Below are 18,053 nucleotides of genomic sequence, written 5' to 3' on the forward strand. Positions count from 1 at the left end.
TGTGTGTGTGTGTGTGTGTGTGTGTGTGTGTGTGTGTGTGTGTGTGTGTGTGTGACTCTTGTTGTACTCAGGATGGCTGCAGGAGTACCAGCCATCATGATCTTGTTCTAATTAGGAAGCATGGAGAAGGGCAAGGAGCACAACTTGTGCCATGCACACAGGGATTAAGGACCAACCCCCTCCAAGTGACTACGTCACATAACCACCCTAGTTGTTGAGACTATTAAATGAGATGGTGTATGTTAAATCCCTTAAATAAATCTTGGCACATTGTGAGTGCCTCAATGAATGGTCATTCCTTTTCTTCATAGAAATGTTAGATAAAGCTGGGAGACCAGGAAGGGGATGGTGGTGGGTACAGGATTCCTAACGCAGTTATATCAATTTGTGTGGCTCAATCATTTTCGTGATGAGCTGTTTGAGTTTGAAAATGGAAAGCAAGTAGTCAGAGAGCTTTTTGAATTGACAGGAGACAAGCTAGTTCATAATCCATCATCTTAAATTGCTTCCCCTTGATCACACTGTGCTATTTTTTTCTGATGATTTCACCAGTAATGACTTCTATTAACTTTCTATGTGTCTTTTAAAATAAGAGATGATTTATAAATAAAAATATCCTCCCAGACTCTGTGACCTTGAAAATTACGTGAGATCTGATTTACAGTTCTAATGCTTTGCACTTCTTCAATGCATGTTCAAAACGTATTAATAAGTGAAGTTCAAGTTAGTTACTCCTGGTGCAGTGAGGTGGAGTGGGAATTTGAAACTGTATGATTCAATCTCCTTATTTTTCAGATGAGGGAACTGAGGAACAGAGAAGCAGGGAGACTTTCCTGAAGTTACCCGACAAGGCAGAACTTGGACTAGAACCTGGGCGTTCCACCTCCTAGTCTTCATAACTTCTGTTACTTTACGCTCCAATCTAATCAGTGTTTTAAGCATGTCACTTCCGCTTCCTGGGGTTTCGTCCTCGTATGGAAGAGGGACTGGACCAGCAGTCTGCTCAGGCATTTCTCCACAGAGCCACAGTCAGACCACTTCCATAGGTCCGCCTTGCTCCTTCCTCCTCTCCCTTTCAGACCATTATTCTAGTGTCCGAGATCTATGGCCATGGGTAGCACAAGGAGGCAAATCACTGACCCAGTTTATGGTGAGCAAACTGAGACTGAGTGGTAACCTACAATTTCGTGCAGATACAGTGACCCTAGGAAGGGGTCACAGTGATGGGCAACATCACACAAAGTTTAGACGAAAAACATGTTGAGGCTTTTTATTGTGTAGTGGAAAGAGTACTCTTTAGACTGTGGCAAATTGGAATCCTGCTCTATCTTACTAGCTGAGCACTCCAGGCACGTTAAGGCAAGCTACTTAGTCTCAATTGCTTCATTGATAATAATAATAAAAATACCTAGTTTGGAAGGTTGTTCCATGAATACTTGGTAAGTATTCAATACAGGAGCAGTAGTAGTAGCACATGAGCATATTAGCAAAAGTATTTTAAATGAAAAAGTCGGAGTGGATTGGTGATTCTTAACCTGTTCTAGATCTGGAAGTGACTGCCCTTCCCAAATACACATACACATACAAATATGCAAATAATTTGGGGGGTTTATAATATTCCTGAAACCCATACATGGACCTTATGGTGGTCCATGGATTCCTAATTAAGAACCTATGGAGGATATCTCTATCAGGTTCCTTCCTGCTTTATCACTGACTCAGTAAAATTTCCTAAGCTTCTCTGACAATTGAAGAAGCACATCTAGACGTTCCACAAACCAACTGCATTACAAAAAGACTTTTACTACTGAAGTCCGCGCACCTAGAGCCTGTGCTCTGCAACAAAAGCAGCCACTGCAATGAGAAGCCTGCGCACAAAGACTACAAAAAGACTCTTTGGCAGGGTCCTGAAATAGAGTAAGACTAGGAACTTTGATGGGAGAAATTAAAAGTCTCAAATTCTACGTTAACTAAGAATCCAGTTAGCAGTTATCTAAAATTAAGGAATTAAGTGCTCATTATGATTCTACAGAATGAGAAAATGCCAAATGTGAGATGCTCACAGTTCTTAGAGTCTGAAACCTAGAGAAGAAGGAGTGTCTCTTGGCCTTCTGGCCAGGCTGACCAAGACCGGGGGGACTCCATTTGCACAGGGATAAGGCTGCCAGGAGCCCCTTTGCAAATAAAGCGCTGGGTTCTGTTATTCCCCAAGGCGGCCTTTGTGGAGTTAGGGAGAGGGCGGTTATCTAGTTGGTTCATTTGTTTGTTTTCAAGGGCCTTTAGCAGACTCTGCTCTGAAGCTTCAAGGCTCTAGTCTGAGTGAGGACAATGCTCTTGGACACCCCTCATTCATTCTCCAGACATTTACTGAGACCCTCTACGTGCAGTGCTCTGTGGTAAACTGCTATGAGGGAGGAAAAATGATTCTTTGCTTGTTTTGATGTGGACTGATTTTCCTAGCTTATACTCTTTCTGGCTATACTTCTGGCATGCTCTCTCTGGTTATACTTTCACTCCAATTATTTTATTTGCAACTTCCAGAAAATCGCAAGGGCTGTCTGACAGGGATTTTTGCTCCTATTTTATAGAAGAGCCTAAGCACAGAGAGGATGCAGCTTGCTCCGGGTCATAGTGGAAGGAAAGTTTATGTCCCCTGATTTTGAATTCAGTCACTTTCCACTGTATAGGATTGCCCATGAGTTGCTTGCTTTAATATGACAGAGAACTTATATATACACTGACTGTGATGCAAGGCAATAAAAGGAAACTGTGGGGTCAGAGATAAAGGGGATCCCTTTCAACTGGCCAGTGGGAGCAAGAGAGTCTTTGGGGAGTAGAGCTTGTTGGCTTTTTTCTTCTTGATGTCCCCCAGATAGATGGGGAAAAAAAGGGACTCAGCAATCTCTTTACTTCTTCCAACCTTGGGAAGATCTGTAGCCGATTCATATCCACACAGCATGTACACTGCTAGTTTTCTGATAAACTACTTTATTCATTCCTGGAACAAATATTTACTAGCACTCCTCTCAGCTGCCAGTCTCATGATGGAGTAGGAGGTTTTATGTTGACAGTATTGATTCCAACATATATACACATATATGTGCAACACATGTACATATACTTTCCTTTTCTTGCTGAGCCAAAAATTCCTGTTTAGGTACCCACTACTGAGTCTGTACTAGTTTCTTGGGGCTGCCATAACAAAGTACCACAAACTTATTTTCTCACAGTTCTGGAAGCCAGAAGTCTGAAATCAAGGTATTGACAGGGTTGGATCCTACTGGAGTCCCAGAGGAAGAGTCAGTTTCTTAAATCTCTTCTAGCTTCTGGTGGTTGCTGGCAATCCTTGACATTTCTTGGTTTGGAGTTACATCACTCCAGTTTCTGTATCCGTCTTCACATTGCCTTTTCCTCTGTGTCTGTGTATCTCAAATCTTCTTCTCATTTCTCTAATAAGGATACCAACCACCAATTTGATTTATGCTTCACTCTAAATCCAGGATGATCTCATCCTGAGATCCTCAACTCAGTTGTATCTACAAAGACCCTACTTCCAAATGAGGTCACATTCACAGGTATAGTGGTAAGGACTCACATGTATCTTTTTGGGTGACATTATTCAACCCATTATAGTATCCAAATGGGACTTTGCTTCTCAGCCTTGTTTTGAGGAGATTTATGCTTTCCAATGAACGTTTATATTACTTGTAGCAGTGACACGTTTTAAAGAATGTGACCTTCCATATAAATGAGGGGAAAATGTGTTAGTTGAATGAACACGGAGGGTAGATGACAAATACACCACAAGTGCCGCACGTGCAGCAGCAATTGAAAGGATGGATTCATTCCTGGGCTATAAAGCACTCTGAATCCCTAGAAGAGTAGTGTGATTACAGGTGTCTAGGTATTACCTATTATGCAAAGACTCGGGGTTACTCTCATGTCAAGAACCTGGACTTATTTTACTTAAGAAATCTTAGATAAAATATTTTTTTGTTACACTGTACGAATCAGCGGGTATTTCAGACAGTGCATTCCTTCAAGCCTCAATTTTCTGAATAGAACAGGGGCACTTGAATATTATTGGGTAATAGAGATCTCATGCAAGTGGGTTGTATATAATGAGGAAGACAGATGACTAGAATATGAACTTGTTTGGGCATTGTGAAAGAGCAGAGATTCAGACCATCCAGTTTCGATTGGTAGCATGTTAATGTGCAATTGCTATAGATGTTTTCCTTGACTCAGAATATAAAAGGAAAAATTAAGTTCAGCTAAACCATCTTCAGTGGTTTCCATTACATTTAGGTTTATGGATCATTATTTATTACTTGCTCAGGATGAAATAGGAACTGAAACCCAACAACAATTTAGATTGGGATTATGGTTTCAATGTTTTAAATGATACAGACATTTCTTGGTTAAAAACTGATTACTTATAATAAATCAAAACTGTGCTCTTCTTTTTAAATCTGTCCAGGAAGACAGGTTTAGTAAATAAGTTAGCCTCTCAGTTCTTTGTTTGTTTGTTTGCGGTACGCGGGGCTCTCACTGTTGTGGCCTCTCCCGTTGCGGAGCACAGGCTCCGGATGCGCTGGCTCAGCGGCCATGGCTCACGGGCCCAGCCGCTCCGCGGCATGTGGGATCTTCACGGATCGGGGCACGAACCCGTGTCCCCTGCATCGGCAGGCGGATTCTCAACCACTGTGCCACCAGGGAAGCCCTAGCCTCTCAGTTTTTAACTTCTTAAATCACCTAAGTCAGAAAGTACACATGGCAAGTCTAATGCTTCCTGAAGTTTGTTTTTTAAGTGCAAACCACTTTTAGAAAACAGTTTATTTCCTTCACCTGAGGACAATAGGTTAAAGAGTAGGAAGCAGCCGTGCCAGTCCACCAAACATCTTCTGTCCTTTCTTTAAGGGATGTTGAATGTGCCTAATGGAGTCTGGCGTGTTTTCACTACCTATGACATATCAAAATGGCAAATCCTAACATTTGCTGTATCTAAGGGCACTTTCATACCTTATGCTTTACATTGTCAGCTTGAATTGATATCAAGCTGGGACAGGTCATGAATGTTCCCCCTGACTCCCTATCATAGTTCAAAACGCTCATATCAGCTCTTTAAATGTGTGGTGCAATGTGTGAGGCCATGGGTGTGATGGAGGATACACTGAGTTGCAGTCAAAAACCTGGGTTTTAGTCCCAACTTTACCATTTATCAGCTATGAAAGCCTTGGCAAACAGTAAAACTCAATAGATATTTACTGAACACCTACTATGTGCCAGGCCTTATGGAACAAGAGGACAGAGAGCAAAAATAGACATGGATCCCACAGAATGGCCAGATGTTGAGGCACATGCATAAATAACTCCAGTGTGAGGTACATAGAGACTTGAGCTGAAAGACAGGAGTAGATAAAAAGCCATAACAAGCAGAGGAGGGAGCAATTGCTTAAGTCTGGGTTGTGGGGGGAGCAATAAAGGAAGGTTTAATGGAGGAGGTTGATCCATGAGCTAAGACTTAAATGTAGGGTAGGATTGGGGCATGACGGATGGGGAAGGAGGTATAGGTGGTAAGGCACATGGCTCTGTGAAGCCTGATGAAGGGTCTATTAACCTGGCACCTGCAGGGGTGTAAGTGGTAGTGCAGTGAGTAGGGAAAAGTGAAGCTAGGAAGGTATTGAGCTCAGTACAAAGAAGGGTTTGAAAAGCTAAGGTCTCTGTTGAGGTTGGTCTAGTTTTAGAAAGACGAAGGAGGAGGAGGAAGGAAGAAGGGAAGAAAAGAAGGAAGAAAAGCTAGTGTAGGGCAAGCATATATCCCCATTCAGCACCTCTGCATGGTCAGTGAAAAATAGAGGAAAATGCCCTTTGAGGGGACCATGACCTGTCACAGAATCAATCTGAATTAAAGACCTGGTCAGTCATAGAGGCCTGGCATTTCTGCCCAAGTCAGTTTGACAGGCTTCATGAGAGAAAACAGAATATATTTGCTTATGTGTAGATACATCCTAAGTCTGTGTAGGCTGGTCCCTACACTATGGCAAATGAAGAAGCACAAAAATTGTGTTAATAACATTGATCTGAGATTTGGTGGTTTACAACTCTTGGAAATCCATTGTTTAGTAAAGTAGGCATTGAGATGATCCGATTCTATAACTAAGTAACCAAACAGATAAAAGCGTCTCCTTTTGAGAGAGGTGGTGAGAGGATGGTTAACTGTGCCAAAAGTTACCAAATTCTGACTGTGACAGGGCTTCAACTTTGGGACAATGTTGGTTACTTAAAAGAAATTCTTCACCTCAGTTCTTGATCAGATTACGAATCTGAGTTTTATAGTTAGCACTGTAAAGTCTCCTTGGGGAGTCACTGTCCCTTGGGTCATGATACTTCAGTTTTAAAATAAAGGATATGAACCTGATTTTTCAGACTTCTCTTTCTTTTCTTTGTATTAATTCAAGTATATGCCAACACCAAGTCAAACCATCATCTAGATTTTCATCCACATGTTATAAGATATTCAAATAGACTGAATTTTCCTTTGTTTAAATATAGAATTAATGCATGCACAGAATTTTAAAGTATTCCAACAGTGCAGAAGAACAAAAATAAAACATAAAATTATCCTCTATTTTATTACCAGTCCCTCTCCCCAGAGACAGCCACTGTCAGTACTCTCTTTAGTTTTACTGGTAATTATTGTTATAACTTTACATAACACACTTAGATCCCTATTTTTTGGTGTGTTAACTCTAGACAGAGCTATTAGTTCCTAGATACGAGGTCTAAGGAGTTTACTCACTGACATTACTACCCATTTTTTCTTCCTCTTCCACTTCCTAATATTTGTTAGCTTGATTATTATTTTTGGAGATTCTCCTAATTGTCTTCATAAATTTAAGTAATACCACTAAACTCTATTTCATGATTTATCAAACTTTAGACAGCTAAAATCTTCACTATAAAGAAAATGACAATGGTATACCCATCCAACTCCAAATTTTTCTTTCCTCTATAATTATTATTTGATAAAATTTATTACATCTACATTCTCTTCTATTTTTGTAAATACATCTTATGTGATTATATAATAGATGAATTATAAAAAAGAAAATGGGGTTTCCCTGGTGGCGCAGTGGTTGAGAGTCCGCCTGCCGATGCAGGGGACACGGGTTCGTGCCCCGGTCCGGGAAGATCCCACATGCCGCAGAGCGGTTGGGCCCGTGAGCCGTGGCCACTGAGCCTGCGCGTCCGGAGCCTGTGCTCCGCAGCGGGAGAGGCCACAACAGTGAGAGGCCTGCGCACCGCAAAAAAAAAAAAAAGAAAATGAATGACCAGAATTTACAATATTATGGTTATATAAATATTATTCAATATAGAACCAGGAAGTATGTATTAAGCCATATAGAAGAAAATATTCTATGCCATTAATATATTTCAGGTTAAAGGAGAATCTTCCAAATGTCCCATCTAATGGTTTCTATCTTACTTGATTTCTAGTCTCCCTTAATCCTCTGTCATTTTCCGCTGTCATTAATTCTTGGATCCCATTTCATCCTCTTTTTCAAATTTCTGTTCTATTTTGATGGAGAACTACATCTCAAGTAGTATTTTTTAATCAGATTATAAGGGCAGTGAACTTCTTGAGTTTTTGCACATCCAAAAGTGGCTTACATGTCTTTACTTTTAGATTTGATTGATGGTTTGACTGGGTATAGAGTTCTATGTTGAAATCCTTTTCCCTCTGAAGTTTGAAGAGTTTTCATTGTCTCCTAATATCGGAGAAGTGTTCATAGGAAGTCTGATAGTTTTATTCCTTTGTAAGTGACTGTCCCATTGTTCTGACATCCAGATTTTCCCTTTGCTACTGGAATTACCAATTTTTACCATGCTGTCCTTTTCATGGTGACATCCCTTTCCACTAGTCCTCTTGGCATTCAGCACCTCTGTGGGAGTCAAGTTGATGATAGTGAGAAGCAATATGGTGTCCTGGACTGAACAAACGATCTGGAGTCAGAAGACCTGAATTCAAGTTCTAAATTTTGCTACTCTTTCCATCTTTAAGTGTGTGAAACCTTGCAAGATACTATATCTTCACTTAGGCTCTTTTTTTTCTTTTCTACCAAGACGAAATGATAATAGTCTCAGTCCTGCTCTTTCCTGTCATGCCCCATTATTTTGCAGGATTATTGTCATTGTGAACTACTGGGGATAAAATTGTTTTGCAAATTGTACAGCTGTATATTAGGGTCAATATTGTTGCAATGGGTATGAACAGGATGAAGAGTATGGTGTTATAGAAATGCTGGGCTCTTATTTTTTTCCCTTTATCACATGTCACTTTGCCTGGAGGTGTGGATATTACCACGGGGTCATTACTCAGGCAACCTTGAAAGGCAATCTTGCTAGTTAGAAGACTTGGCCCCCTGATACCTACCAGGCAGTTGTATAGGGCATCCCTCTTTCTCATCAACTCTTAAGGAAGGCATTGGATGTGCTCAGGAGGCCTGAGTGATAAATGATTTGTCCATTTATCCTTCTTAGAGTAACTCCTCCCTGTCTGGAAAATAGAAATGACACACACACTGACATACTGGGTAGCTCCAAAGTTCTTCCACTCATAAATAGAGCAAGAGGAAATCATTTAAATTACTTTTTGGGACATTAGCTTGAATGCTTCTGGGAACGCTATTCTTTCTTATTCAACATATTTTTTAGAGTTAAAACAAAATTTAGTTTTCTGAAGGGATATTTCCAGGAAGTATCAAGGAATGATGTAAGCTGGAAGGGGAGAGAGTAAATTAGAGTCCAAAAATATCAGAAGAATCTTCCCATCATAACTAGAATTCCCATTTACAAATAAGGAAACTGAGACCCTCACCAAGGCAGGGACTTGCCCAAGGTCACATGAGCTGGGTGGAAATAGATTCCAGGACTCCTAACTCCATTCCACAGTTATTTTACTCAAAGAGGTCTCTTAACAGTCTTTAACTTTCTAATAGATTGCTTTGAAATAGAGAGCAGAAAGAGTCCTTGCAACATATATATTCTTGAGTCTCTATTTAATGAAAGCCAGTAGGTGGCAGTACCTCAGAGCATTTCCTGTGACAGACCCTGTGCAGGGCGTGTTTACAGGCATTGGTCCAGGAACCTTTCACTGTAGTCACGGGAAGCAGGGATTTTGGCTTCACCTCAAAGATTTGAGGAACTGAAGTTCAAAGAGGTAAACAAGTTTACACACTTATAACATGTGCTTTTGATAAAGGGCAGAGACCGAATTTGAACTTGAATCTAATTTTAGTCACAGGACTGGTTCTCTAAGCAGAGTTGAAAAGAGAATCTAGGAACCCCAGTTTCCTCAATACTCCAGATTGTTTCAAGTTTCTTAACACATGTGATAAGCAAAGGCACAGATACCACTTTAAAAACAGTCAGTTGTTGGCACAATTCAAAGGAGTTTTAATGGGCTCAAATTTACTGGATGGTGGATTTCAGATTTTTTGTCTGGCATATGGATCCCTTTCACATGGCCTTTTTGGAATATTCATGGAGCTCAGGAGATTTTTTTAAACTCTCAGAGGAAAACATAGGCAGAACACTCTATGACATAAATCACAGCAAGATCCTTTTTGACCCACCTCCTAGAGAAATAGAAATAAAAACAAAAATAAACAAATGGGACCTAATGAAACTTAAAAGCTTTTGCACAGCAAAGGAAACCATAAACAAGACCAAAAGACAACCCTCAGAATGGGAGAAAATATTTGCAAATGAAGCCACTGACAAAGGATTAATCTCCAAAATATACAAGCAGCTCATGAAGCTCAATAAAAAAAAAAAAAACCCAATCCAAAAATGGGCAGAAGACCTAAATAGACATTTCTCCAAAGAAGATATACAGACTGCCAACAAACACACGAAAGAATACTCAACATCATTAATCATTAGAGAAATGCAAATCAAAACTACAATGAGATATCATCTCACACCAGTCAGAATGGCCATCATCAAAAAATCTACAAACAATAAATGCTGGAGAGGGTGTGGAGAAAAGGGAACACTCTTGCACTGCTGGTGGGAATGTGAATTGGTACAGCCATTATGGAGAACAGTATGAAGGTTCCTGAAAAAACTACAAATAGAACTACCATATGACCCAGCAATCCCACTACTGGGCATATACCCTGAGAAAACCATAATTCAGAAAGAGTCATGTACCAAAATGTTCACTGCAGCTCTATTTACAATAGCCCAGAGATGGAAACACCCTACGTGTCCATCATCGGATGAATGGATAAAGAAGATGTGGCACATATATACAATGGAATATTACTCAGCCATAAAATGAAACGAAATTGAGCTATTTGTAATGAGGTGGATAGACCTAGAGTCTGTCATACAGAGTGAAGTAAGTCAGAAAGAGAAAGACAAATACCATATGCTAACACATATATATGGAATTTAAGAGAAAAAAATGTCATGAAGAACCTAGGGGTAAGATAGGAATAAAGACACAGACCTACTAGAGAATGGACTTGAGGATATGGGGAGGGGGAAGGGTAAGCTGTGACAAAGCGAGAGAGAGGCATGGACATATATACACTACCAAACGTAAGGTAGATAGCTAGTGGGAAGCAGCCGCATAGCACAGGGAGATCAGCTCGGTGCTTTGCGACCGCCTGGAGGGGTGGGAGGGAGGGAGACGCAATAGGGAAGAGATATGGGAACATATGTATAACTGATTCACTTTGTTATAAAGCAGAAACACACCATTGTAAAGCAATTATACTCCAATAAAGATGTAAAAAAGATTTTTTTGAGAAAAAGATGAATTGCCTTGGTGAGAGCATTCCTGCACTTGTGCCTTCAGCCCTGGGTACCACTCATGATGAGGTACCACTCATGGTAATGGAGATAAGTGCCCAGGATGGAGAGGAGCCTGAGTCCAAGGTATGCAGCAAACCCTGGAAGGAAGTGCACATGTTCAGCTCAGGGCCTCAGCCAAGAAAAAACTCATGGGGTACTTGATAGCTGTGTTCAAGTTCCTGAAGGACCATGACATGGAGATCAAATTAGACTTGTATCATGTGCCCTCAATGGGCTGCTCCACCAACATATGAAAATGATCAGGAGCCATATTTTTAGCTTTCAATCCAAATATTTTACTAACAGTTGAGCTTTCTGAAGATGACCAGGCTGCCTTTGGACATAGAGTGAGCTCTGTTCTGAAACAGAGTGATCCTTCCTCCCAGGGAATTGTGGAGAAGTTCTGACACGTGTTGGACTGGAGCCATCAGAAACATCAATCCAGCAGAGTGGCAATATTCCTTGGTTTAACTCTTGTAACCCTCTGCAATATCACACACCTTTGTGCCACTCCCTTCTGGCCTGCAGAAAAATCAGCTGATAGCCCTATGGGAGTTCCCTTCTAGGTTATTTGTTGTTTTTCCCTTGCTGCTTTTAATATTCTCTCTTGACGTGAGACTTGGGTGACAGTTTCCTTTCCCACATTAGGGAAGTTTTCAGCTTTACGTTTTCAAAAATGTTCTCAGCCCTTTCTTTCTTTCTCTTCTCCTTCTGGGACCCCCTATAATGTGAACACTAGTGTGTTTGATGTTGTCCCAGAGGTCTCTTAAACTGTCATCACTTCTTTTCTTTTTTCTGTTCAGTGGCAGTGATTGCCACTACTCTGTCTGTCTTCTGGCTCACTGATCATTCCTCTGTATCATTTAGTCTACTGTTGATCCCTTCTGGTGTATTTTTCATTTCAGTTATTTTATTCTTCATCTGTGTTTGTTTATTCTTTTTTAAATTAATTAATTAATTTTTGGCTGTGTTGGGTCTTTGTTGCTGCACGCGGGCTTTCTCTAGTTGCGGCAAGTGGGGGCTACTCTTCATTGTGGTGCGCAGGCTTCTTATTGCAGCGGCTTCTCTTGATGCGGAACATGGGCTCTAGGCATGCAGGTTTCAGTAGTTGTGGCACACAGGCTCAGTAGTTGTGGCTCATGGGCTCTAGAGCACTGGCTCAGTAGTTGTGGTGCACAGGCTCAGTTGCTCTGGGGCATGTGGGATCTTCCCCGCCCGGGGCTCGAATCCGTGTCCCCTGCATTGGCAGGCAGATTCTTAACCACCGCACCACCAGGGAAGCCTTGTGTTTGGTTATTCTTTATATTTTCTAACTGTGTGTTAAAAACTTCTAACTTCTCGCTCTGTGCATCCATTCTTCTCCCAAGTTTTTTTTAATCATCTTTATGACAATTACTCTGAACTCTTTCTCAGGTAGATTGCCTAACTCCATTTCACTTAGTTCGTCTTCTGGGGTTTTAACTTGTTGCTTCATCTGGGATGTGTTCCTCTGCCACTTCATTTTGCCAAAGTTGCTGTTTGCATTTTTATGTATGTCGTAGGTTAGTTACGTTTCTCGATCTTGGAGAAGTGGCCTTCTGTAGGAGATATCCTATGTGTCCTAGCAGTGCACTCCCCTCTCGTCACCCAAGCTGTATGCTCTAGCGGTTCCCCCTAAGGGAGCTGCATGGCTCCTTCTATTGTGGTGGGCTAACTATGTGGGCAGTCTGGTAGGCTTGGTTGGCCCCTAGCTCGGTTTGTGGCCAGGCCCTGCCTTATGCAGATGCTCTTGGCTGCTGGATAGCAGGGCCTGCTTGAGACAGGAGCAACGAGGCAGGGCACAACTTTTAAAAAAATGACATAGCCATTGAGGATATGACAAAAACTGGTTAGAACCTACTAGGTCCAATATGGCAGAACATTCAACTTCCAGTAGACCTTGAGCCTCATTCTACGCTCATTGTAATAATTAGCATGCTAAATACACACCCGCAGGCGCCATGACAGTTCTGAGGCTGACCATAAAAGGGCAAAACGTGGCAGTGGTCCAATTCTTGGAAATCCCCTCCCATTCTCCAAGAGAGTTGGAATAATCCTCCCCCTTGTTAGCCTATGAAATTACCCAGCGCATAAAAACAAACCACCCCCACGCCTCGGGTCTGCTTTCACCTTCTGAGATGGCCCATACTCTGTCTATGGAGTGTGTATGTCCCAAGGCTGCTCTCGCCTTTTGAGACAGACCACATTCTGCCTGTGGAGTCTCTCTCAATAAACCTGCTTTCATTGTACTTTGGCTCACTCTTGAATTCTTTCCTGTGCAAAGCCAAGGACGCTCACGTGGCAGCTCATCCCAGGAACTTGCCCAAAACCTGGGACATGACCATCCTCTTGCACCCCATCTTCCTGCAATATCTTTACAAAGGAAAAGAAAGAAGGTGGTCTTCTCCCCCTCCCCAATTTTCCTTTGATTATAAACATGTAGCCCTTTTAGGGCTTCCCTGGTGGTGCAGTGGTTGAGAATCTGCCTGCCAATATAGGGGACACAGGTTCGAGCCCTGGTCTGGGAGGATCCCACATGCCGCGGAGCAACTAGGCCCGTGTGCCACAACTACTGAGCCTGCGCGTCTGGAGCCTGTGCTCCGCAACAAGAGAGGCCGCAATAGTGAGACGCCCGGGCACCGCAATGAAGCGTGGCCCTCGCTTGCCACAACTAGAGAAAGCCCTCGCACAGAAACGAAGACCCAACACAGCAAAAATAAATAAATAAATTAATAAACTCCTACCCCCAACATCTTCTTAAAAAAAAAAAAATGTAGCCCTTTTGGTTCTTGGGGCAGAGCCCTCTTGCCTGCCCAGAAGCGTCCTATATTAATAAATCTACTTCTTATTTATTACTTGCCTCTTGCTGAATTCCTTCAGTGCCGAGACATAAAGAACCTGAACTTCATTAAATCCTTAGACAAGTTGTCCGGTTTCACGGTCATGAAATGGCTGACTGCAGAACCCCAGGGTGCCTGGGTTTAGTGCAGGCTCTCTGGTGGGTGGAGTCAGGGTCCGGAAGACTCTGGGGCTGTTGCCCCCTGCACTGGTGGATGAAACCAGGTCCTGGGGTTAGTGCCAAACTACTGGCAGGCCGAACCAGGTCCTGGAGTCTGGCTGCAGGGTCCAGGGGTCCCAGAGCTGATGTCAGATTGCTGGGGGGATGGGGATGCGGAACGGTTCCTGACCCAGTTGGGTGTGGGGTCCAGGGTGTCCTAAAGCTTGTGTTGGCTTGCTAGTGGGCAGGGCGGGAGCCCAGCTGGTCCCAGGACTGCTATGGGATTGTGGTTTTCTTGGGTCTGGTGTCCGGCCCCTGGTGGGTGAGGCTGGTCTAGAGGTTAGTGAAGGCTTCCTGGAGGGCAGTGTCAGTGCCTGGCGCCTGGCGGACGGAACTGGGTCCTGGTCCTCTGGGGGGCAGGGCCATGTATAAGAGGTGTGTCTAGAGGCCTAGAGGCAGCTGTGGGCTCTTTAGTCTTCAGGCAACCTGTCTGCCAAGGGGTGGGGTCGTGTCCCAAGCCAGTTAGTAGTTTGGGTTGGGCGCGCAGGCGCACAAGCACACAGGCTGTTGGGCGGGGCCAGGTCTTTGCCGTAAAGCGCTAGAGGGACGGTCCCACGCCGGCTTTCACCACAAAGTGAAAGGAGTTCCCAAATCTGGCTGCCGCCAGCGTCTACGCTTCCACGGTGAGGACTCCTCCGACCTCCGGGAGACTCTCCAAGACAAGCAAGTAGGTCTGGCCCAGGCTCCTATCAAAGTACTGCATTTTCCGTTGGTCCCGGTGTGTGTGAGGTTTTACGTGCTCCTTTTAAGCGTGAGGTCTTACTTCCCCCAGTCCTGTGAGACTCCCGAAGCCCCGCTGGCCTTCAAAGCCAAATGCTCTGGGGTTCTTTATGTCTTTAGAAGATCTTTTCTGGTAGGTTCCGGTCTTTATCACCGAGGGTTGTTCCACAAATAGTTATGGTTTTGGTGTGTTCCTGAGACGAGGTGAGTTCCGGGGTCTCCCTGCTCCGCCATCTTGGCTGCTCCCTCGCAGCCTATCTACACGCACACATAGCAGCCTAGCTACACGCACGCGCGCGTGCACACATATACACACACACACGTGCTTTTTTCATCTTCCCAATACCAATAATAATTTAAATTTATTGAGCACTTACTATATGCTAATATGTATGTTCATATCTTTCTGTACATTTTGTTCATTTTATCTTCCGCAGGGTCCTATTGAAAAGGTACTATAATTAAGCATTTCATAGATAATATATAATAATTATAGGCTAAGTAACATGCTCAGTATGCCATAGCCAGTTAATGAGGGAGCCAGAATTTCAATCCAGGTGTGCCTGACACTGAGATCTTAAATACTCTGCTCTTCAGCCTCTTCTTCCTGAAGATGAATACGTTCGAAGAGCCAAAAATAACCGGGTTTGCACCCAAAATAACTCAGTATCAGTTGGAGGGGTGCTGAAGATAAACTAAAATAATATTATTATTTCTCTGTCATGGATAACTGACAGCTGTGCTCCATTTTGCCCAAGGAAGTAAAATTCTCTGATTAATGAGAGAGAAGCAGTGATTCACAGCCCCACAGGAGAAAAGCTTCCCATCATCACTGGTTCTCTGTCACTGTTAGATGGAGAAGTTTCTGGATGTCAACCCAAGAACGTCCTTGACATTGCTGCACAGGAGTGAAGGTTGGGGGAGGGAGTGGGGAAAAGAGGGCAAAGTCGGCTTTCCGCCTGGAAGAACTTGCTTGACTTGAGCCTTTGGAAGTTTAAATAATTAAATGTGTGTGTATGAGTGCATGGGAGTGTTTGTTCACGCGGAAGATTTTCTGACCATCACTTCTGAGCATCAGAGCTGCTTTAGCACCTCCTGGAGGAGGAGCCAGATGACTGCACTTCAAATCGAATTACACTTTTAAAGAGAGAACCAGAGAACAGAAACTCTCCTGCAGCTCCTTCACACAGTGAGAAAACCAATACATAGAATTCCCTGGATGAGGGAAGTTTGAGAGGCCTATCAGTTTGAAGTTTACAGCTGCCTGAAGATGAGTTTTCAAACTTTGGATTTCTGTAACAATTGTCAGTCTGCATTCCAAGAGAAGCTTCTCATTTTCTCTACTTCTCTGCTGAGACCACTTTCCTGTAAAGGATTCTTGAGGCTTGTAGTGATTTTTGTTTCCACCGAGACTCAGGAGCTCTGTGTAAGTAGCCTCTACTAAGAAATGCAGGGGCTTCCCTGGTGGCACAGTGGTTGAGAGTCCGCCTGCCGATGCAGGGGACACGGGTTCGTGCCCCGGACCGGGAGGATCCCACATGCCGCGGAGCAGCTGGGCCCGTGGGCCGTGGCCGCTGGGCCTGCGCGTCCGGAGCCTGTGCTCCGCAACGGGAGGGGTCACAACAGTGAGAGGCCCGCGTACCGCAAAAAAAAAAAAAAAAAAAAAAAAAGAAATGCAGACATTTCCAACAATTTCCAAAACAGAGTCCTAGAGGACATTCATAGTTTCAAATGGTGCCTTAAAAAATAATCTGGACTTCTCTTCAAAATAATGAATTGCGCACAGACGTGCCTTGTCCTAAGGACCCCGAGCATGGAAGAGGAGCCCACAGACAATGAGATGTCGACATGTGTTGGGAGGTCTGAAAGCAGGTTAAAGACAGTTACAAATTAAGGACCTTGGAATGGGATACTGTAAGGAGTGAGCCAACATGACCTCTAAGAGGTTCAGCCCTGGGTGAGAAAGTGGGGGGCAGGTTTGCTGGGGGTGAAAGCAAGATTAGTTGGAATTTAAAAAGAGAATAATTGCAGCTCCAGTTCCTTCCTTACTCCAGACCACTAGGAAATCCTCGTGCCCCTCAACACTGGAGCTCTGAGATTTGTCCCTTCAGAAAACAGAATCAGTTAATTCTAAACTGGGGACAGCGCAGGGCTGGTGTGACAGGTGTGGCCCAAAAAAGGGATAAGACGAAACTCTGAAAACTGAACCCAGGGATTCCCACCTACCTTTCCAAGACCCACTCCCAGAGCCTCAGGCTGAGGTCTCAACCTCAGGGAGCATGTTTTCTTCTGTGAGGAAATGGAAGGAATTCACAGAAAGACCTATATGGATATTGATGTCAGGGATCTTTCAAGTTCAGTGTGTCTTCCCCAGCACATCCCAAAAGTTTACTTGGGATTAACCATGAGTCATGCTGGTTGCATCGCCTCACCATTCTGTGTGTCTGGTCATGGTGTCTCTTAAAGTGTGGCGTTCACCTTAATAATCTCTCTGAACTTCACCGGAGGAAGGTATGGGGCTGTACCCTAGGTGTTCTTGAAGGTCGTGCAGCCCCTGGGGCCACATTAACCTTAGTGAGGGCCACCTCATGCCGCTGTGGTGGGAGATAGATTAGTTTGCGAGAATTCACATGGTCAGGGTGCCTGCCACTGCACAGAAGTTGCACATTATGAAAGTCTTGTATTAAAGAAGAACGAAGCCTGCTGTTACCTCCCAAGAGAGGTCATTCAGATGGAAATTGAGGATGAGCTTTGCCAGCAGGGTTTAGCAGAAAAACAGTTCTCACAGACTGGCAGGGGGGACCTCAGTGAGCCTGGCTGTGACTCTCCTTCAGCCAGAATTAATATCATTTATATGGCCAAGGATTTCTTTTTCTTTTTTCAGAGACTATCAAGGGGTAAGCTTTTCTCACCCTCAATTCTAGCCCAAAACACCACCCTAAAGACCTCTCAGGATGCTCTTGAAAATTTGTTTCTCCAGGATACCAAGGCCCAAGGCATTGAAACATTGATTAATCCATTCTCCTCAATGTTGTGTCAGAATAGGAAACAATGCTCAACCTAAGAGCCAGCCATCATTACCCGACTCCTTCTAGAAAAAAAAGGTGTTTAGATCCAGCAAGGTGAAGTAACTAGCTCAAGAGAAGTGGCGGAGAGACCAAGCTAGAAGCTAGACTTCCTGATTGCCAGGACAGCACCCTTTTGAGAGAACAGCTAAGTGAAGGAGGCTTGTGCATTGGCTGAAGGGTAAGAGAGGAACCCAAGAAGGAAACCACAGATAAAATCTTCCTCCTTTATAACTTAACTGTGAGCTCACCTTGATCATGGAAATATTGTCATCTCCATGGAATAACTTTATATACATTTTATTTTGGGGGGAATGGAAGCCCCT

The sequence above is a fragment of the Aethalodelphis obliquidens genome, unplaced genomic scaffold (assembly GCF_003676395.1).
Source record: "Aethalodelphis obliquidens isolate GAN/ISIS:26980383/991018 unplaced genomic scaffold, ASM367639v1 scaffold1, whole genome shotgun sequence".
NCBI lineage: Eukaryota > Metazoa > Chordata > Mammalia > Artiodactyla > Delphinidae > Aethalodelphis > Aethalodelphis obliquidens.